At 28.9% G+C, this 6,700-nt stretch overlaps 1 long non-coding RNA gene and 1 pseudogene across 1 annotated transcript; both read left to right on the top strand.

Moving 5' to 3' along the window:
• The first annotated feature begins 682 nt into the window (after positions 1-682).
• On the top strand, positions 683-2,059 carry LOC111025281 (uncharacterized). The gene is made up of 2 exons (XR_002603496.2): positions 683-1,324; positions 1,876-2,059. It is a non-coding gene; the product is annotated as an uncharacterized LOC111025281 (long non-coding RNA).
• A 2,181-nt stretch (positions 2,060-4,240) lies between these two features.
• LOC148212815 (defensin-like protein 1 pseudogene) lies at positions 4,241-6,217 on the top strand (annotated as a pseudogene).
• The last annotated feature ends 483 nt before the right edge of the window (positions 6,218-6,700 follow it).

The raw sequence follows: 6,700 nt of genomic DNA on the forward strand, positions 1-6,700 counted from the left end.
ATACAATTATGCATTTTAAAGTTTCAAATTCAAAATTTGAAAACACTGAAAAGATAAAAAAATGTTGTTTTCAGAATTTGGTCCCAAAACAGTTTTAAAAATCAAATCTGCAAAATAAATATTCAGATTCAATGAATTAAAAAAAAAAAATTCCGATTGCCAATCGAATAGACCAAAAGGATCGTTATGCAAAAAATGGTTTTGTTAGGGATAAACTTACAATTTAAGCAACATTTTTTCTTTGCAACAATCTAAATAATGTAACCCTGTTTGAGACATCCGATTTGGAGAGATTTCAAAATTTGAATGGATTTTGAAATCATTTCATGTGTTTGGATAACTATAGAAAAAAGAATTTGAAATCCTAAATGATTCGAAATTCAGTTTTTGGTCCAAATATTTTTCGTTTCAAACAGGTCGGATTTGTGAGGATTTTAAATTTAAACTTAACAAATTCCAATTTTGCCCTACTTTGGTCGAAAAAGAATACGTATCACTCCAACCTCGTTTGCACATCATCATCAACCAAAATTCATTTCAAATTTTGATTTGTCCTATTTTTTTTTAATTTCTTATTTGAATATTTTGTATGGGCTAAATTTATGTTTTTGCCCCGATTTTACATTTTTTAATCATATTTTTCATACGGTTGAATTCTAAAATTGGCTGATGATAAACTTATATGAAAAGAAAAGAAAAACATAGAGGTGAAATTAGATTGCTTGGAAATCAGCCAAAGTGAGCATAGCTTAGCGGTAATTGGCATATATCTCAAACCAAGAGGTTGTGAGTTCGATCTTTCACCCATATTGAAATGACAAGACAACACTTTTCAAAACTCCCCTATGAAAGGCGGAGTCCTCTCGTCACAAAGATATGAAATCTTAATGTGCACCGCCCTAACTAAGCTCAGACTATATTCTAACTTAACCTTCAAAGTACACGAGGTCTAGCATATCACACGGTGCACATAGAAACAACTTGAAAGGCTGGACGTGTCACCCTCGTTTAAAATCCTGCATCAACAAATAGTATTTGGGAGAGGTTAGAGCACACCGAGTGAAGGTAGATTGGAAGCTTGCAGCTCGGTCCTCAAGAACACTGCAATTTTGCAAAGTGGTACCCCATGCATTCCTCCACCTACTTCATTATTTTTCTCTCTCTCCTAAACCATATAATATAAATATTCCAATGCCCAAAATCTTAATTCCATCATATAATATATGTTATTATTTATATTACAAAAGAAATAAAATGAGAAACTCTTATTCTTCATCTTCATCCCATGCTGTGTTCTTGATGCTCCTCCTTCTCCTTGCCATGAGTAGCCCTCTAATCTCTCTTTTTTCTTTTTGTAATTTTTTTTTTCTGCATTTTTTGTTTTAGATAAATGTGTTTCTAGCCTATCATATTTGAGTGTTTCTTCTAATATTATATATTGCCAAGAAGTTTTAAATTTCTCTTTCAAATTTTTAAAAGTTGGTAAAATTTTCGACTTTTCTGGTAAGTTTATCATAATTTAATTTTAGTATTATATCCGTGATCATAAACTAAAGAACTAAATTAATTTTTTGAAAAGAAAAAAACATTTAATTAGGTTGAAATTAGGAAGGACTAAATTGTATGATCTTTCGTCTTTGCTTGTAATTACTTTGTGACTGAATTATTTAAGATTTTTTTTAGTTCCTTATTTCTCAGATTGACTGAATTAAATGAATTCAATATAAATATTATTTTATTTTTCTTTCTACATTCATCTTTTTAGAGATTTCTCTCTCATATTTTTATTAAAAAATTTAGAAATAGTGCTGATCGTCAGTATTTAAGTATAAATATTATTCTTTTATTTATTGTGTTGTGTTGGTTAAAATGCAGGGGAGATGGCGAGGCCATGTGAGGGGAGGACATGCCAGTCGAAGAGCCATCGGTTCCATGGACCATGCATTAATGACCACAACTGTGCAGAGACTTGTCGAAACGAAGCCTATACCGGTGGCCACTGCGAAGGATTTCGCCGTCGCTGTTTCTGCACTAAAGCCTGTTAGCTAGCTGTCTTGAATGTCAATGTCAATGCAAATATCGATGCAACTTTTTTATGAAAATCTATATAAAATATATCATATTTCTCACCGTTGAGGATGAGAATATAGTATCACCCCCTTTTAATTCCCACATTCCCTACTTCTCACCCTTATGTCGGAGGAAGGTTAAATTATAAAATTATAAATTTCGTCAACTTCCTTTTAATAAATTAAACTAGAAATTCGAGTTGAGCGTCTATTTAGTCTTTTAAATTTTTAGATAGACTATTTAATCGGTGGAGGTTTTAAAAATGATTTTAAATGTTCTCTAAAACTAATTAAAATTAAGTAGTCATTATCTTGATTGATTGAACCATTTCGTGTACTAGACTCCTGGAGAGGGCAGGAGGGAGAGTGAGATGGAAGAAGGGAAAATTTATAGTCCCAACACAAATTCTACCATGTGTAAAGGAGTTTTATTATTATTATTTAAATAAAAATATTTTTAGTTTTTATGTGGGACTCACGGACAAAATTGGTCAACCATTCTATCTCAGCTTAAATTAATTCTACATTCTCTCTCTAATTAAATATCTGTCTCAGCTTAAATTAACTGTACATCCTCTCTCTAATTAAATATGTACATCCTCTCTCTAATTAAATATTTTAGATGTGATTATTATTTTCACTTTTCTAATTCATTTATCTCTTTATTGTTATTTACATATTCACTTACTTCTCTCATCTTCTATTTTTTTTTTTTGAATTTTTCTCTATTCAAACTAAATTTCTTGTTTCTTTTTCTTAACGATACTTCACCATTTAAAATATGTATGACTTTTCTATTTATTTTTTATTTTCTTGTTATTTATTATTATTTTTTCTATTACATTCTCATCATTTTTATATATCTTTTCATTTTTTATTGAATCCATAAAAATATTTGGATGTATTCATCATCACACGAAAAAGTAAATCTTTAAGTATGTTATTTTTAATTCTTTACATTTTTTTTTAATTCATCATTTTTTGTGAATTTTGATTATTTGATTATAAATACACTTTCTCTTTTGTCTTTACGATACAAATATTGTTGAATATTAGATTAATTGAATGTTTGTTTCAAATCAATGGCTAGTTTAGAACCTATAATTGGACCAAATAAAATTTCCAAATACATTCATGACATAAAAATAGAAGATGAGAGAAGTAAATGAAGATGCAAATAACAATAAAGAGATAAATAAATTAGAAAAGTGAAAATAAATAATCACATCTAAAATATTTAATTAGAAAGTAAAATTAATTTAAGAGAGGGAAGTTGAGATTCTGATTACAATTAGAGAGAGAATGTACAATTAATTAAGAGAGAGAATGTGGGATCCTGGTTGATCAATTTTGCCTGTGAGTCCTACATACAAACTAAAAATATTTTTATTTAAATAATACTAGAACTCCTTTACACATGGCACAATTTGAGTTGAAGTAGTATGAAAGTTCTCGGGGAAGATTAGAAATTTTCCCATGGAAGAAGACGCCACTTCATTTTCCCACGTCATATAGAAAAATTAAATTAATAATATAAAATTAATATATTTTACCATGTAATCATAATTCAAAAAGTAAATAATTAATGGTCTTTTCGTTAGCAGTCAATTAATTTCATAGACCATTTAAAACAACTTCAGAAGTAAAAGTGTCCATATTTTGAAAGCTCGGGAACTAAATATATACTAATCTCACAGATAATATGTAAAAAAAAAAAAAAAAAATCTCAGAGACAAAAATTGTATTTTGTCATAAGTTTAATTTCATGGATCTTCTATACTTAGATCGACGGATAAAATATCTATTATCTTTTTTGAGGTTAAAATTTTTATTTTTTGTTTTTTAGATAAATGGTTAAGTACAGGGGCAGATTCAAGCAGGGACCAAGGAGTGTTATGGATTAGAACTAGTATAGTGTATAATCCAAGGTTTTAAATGTCGATGTCGATGAAAATGTCGAGGTTTCGATTTCATGGAAATGTCGATAAAAATATCGATAAAATGTCGATGTCGATGCATATTTCTATAAAAGTTAGAAAAATAAAAAATTGTAACAAATATTTAAATTAACAAATAAACATTTTTCTGTTTCTAAGTTAATTTAATATTAGGTATATATTAGTGACATTTTGTTGATACTTTTCATATTTTGTAGATTTTCTTGTACTATAATGGATATGTCAATTTACCCTTCATATCAATGTCGAACTCGTGGAAACACAGATATGTTAATGGAAATGTATACGTGTTGACATATATTTAGAACTATGGTATAATCCAATTCACTTATTCTTACTATTTTGTTTTTAATTTTTAATATTTGAAAAAATATGTCCTTTTAACTCCTACCTCCGTGTCTTGTGATCGAATCCCAGCTTCCGCCTATTTTGTTTTAATTTTGTTTATATTTTTTAAACCAAAATATGTCTAGTTCTTTTAAATAACTTTTCTTTTTCTAATTCTTTTAAATATATATTTTTCCATTCTTTTTATTTAAAATAAGTAATTTTAAGGTTTTTATTTTTATTATACCAAATATGTCTAGTTAAGTTTCTACGTGGACCATATAATTCTATTCATGATCTAAATTCATAACTATAAACTTAGATAAATGTTATAATTTTTATCATTTTATTAAATTTTTGCTAATTCACCTATTAATTAAAAAATTCCACAAAATTAACTCACTAATGGAATAAAACTCAAGTTTCTCAAATTAAGTTTGATTAATGTAAAAAAATGTACCGTTAAATAATTTTGTCAAAAGTTACACATTTAGAACAACACTATTGACGTTTTTGTCCGCATCATATCAATTATTTTATATAAAAACTTATGTTTTTTTAATTGATTTAACACATAGAGATTATTTTTTCCAACAATTTTCAAATGAAAATCTATCAAAGGGTAAAATTTGTAACACATTTTAAAGTTTGGTGAAAATTACACCATTATCGACCAAAACGATTAATGTGTTTTAGATATGGTATTTTAATCATTTAAAATAATCTACCAAAACGAGCATACCTTAGCGGTAATTGACATATGCCTCCAACAACTTGGTTGTGAGTTCGATCTCCCATCCCACATGTTGTACTAAAAAGAATCTGAGGAATTTTGGATATTTTTCTTTTAAAATTTATGTCAATTCATTAAATACCCATCATTTAATTTTTGTATTATATTCGTGGAGAGTCTAGGACGGAGCAAAGAAGGAAGGAGGAGCAAAGAAGGAAGGAGGGGAGCAATTGTTTTGTTTTGGTCCCTTAGATTAGAAAAGGATTTTTCTTGCCTATAGTCGATGACCGATGTGGCACCATTTGGATGTTGACATCTGTACATCTCCAAAATGACAGCCAAGCAAAATTCTTCTAAAAAAATATCACATATACAAGTTAAAAGATTTCAAGATTTTTCCTTTAGCTGTCTCCTTCTAAATTTTAAATGGAAAGATTATATATATAAAAAGTTTAGAAAGTAAAAATTTGAATTGGGTTTAATTAATTTTTTTTAAAAATAATAGGAATTAAATTGGAAGAGAGACATTTAATTATACTTTATGAGCATTAGGAGGAACTAAATTGCATATTTGGTCCTTTGTTTATAATTACTCGGATGGATTATCTTTTTCCATTAAATAAAATCTAGTGAATTTTTATTTGGTGAGTTAATTCTAGTATTTCAGATAATTGTGGAATTTCCAAAAGGTGAAAATTTTAGATTTACATTCTTCAGTGTTTAAAATTTGGAATTCCATGCTTTCCATTAAATTTCTATAATTTAAATTCATGATTTTAGATCACGAGCCAAACACACTCAATCATTTATCATAGGTTTTTACGTTGAAATTAATGTTTTTAGGTCACCAACCAAACGGACTCGATCATTTATCGTGTATTTTTATGTTGGTCTAAATACAGAAGAAATGACAAGGCCATGCGAGGGGAGAACATGCCAGTCACAAAGCCATCGGTTCCATGGGCCATGCGCAAATGCCCACAACTGCGCTGAGGCTTTCCGCCACGAAGGCTATACTGGTGGCCGCTGCGTCGGATTTCGCCGTCGTCGCTTTTGCACTAAGCTCTGTTAGCCTCTAGTCCACCACCCAATATATATCGATGTCGATGTCAATGTCGATGTTGTCTCAGTTTCTTTCTTGAAAATTACATAATATGCAAATATTATTAGTAATAGCATTTGATATGATATTTATATTGATTAATTGTGTACATTTAATCCAATATTTGCCAACTAAATTAGAATTGAGCTTAAACTATAACAACTCAAATTATGATGAAATTGAAAATTAATCTATTGGACTGAAATTGAAAATTTAACTCAAACTAGAAGGATGATAAATTGATCATTTTTATTAAGTTTATGTGTTTTCAATAACTTCTTATAATAGACCACAAATGAATTTGTTAGTCATCTTTTAAGTTTAGAAACATCACATGTTAGAGATATTAAGGATCTCACGTTGCAGAGATAAACTTCAAATTTATAATATATATTGAGGATAGAAAATCACCTTGCCACGTGGATTGATAGAGGAAGATCTAGAAGAACCAGGTTTCACCTGAGTGTCTTGGACAAATTCGACCTGCCATACTTGGCCGTACGTAAAGCGC

The sequence above is a fragment of the Momordica charantia genome, assembly GCF_013281855.1.
Source record: "Momordica charantia cultivar OHB3-1 chromosome 2 unlocalized genomic scaffold, Mcharantia_2.0 BLBB01000002.1, whole genome shotgun sequence".
NCBI lineage: Eukaryota > Viridiplantae > Streptophyta > Magnoliopsida > Cucurbitales > Cucurbitaceae > Momordica > Momordica charantia.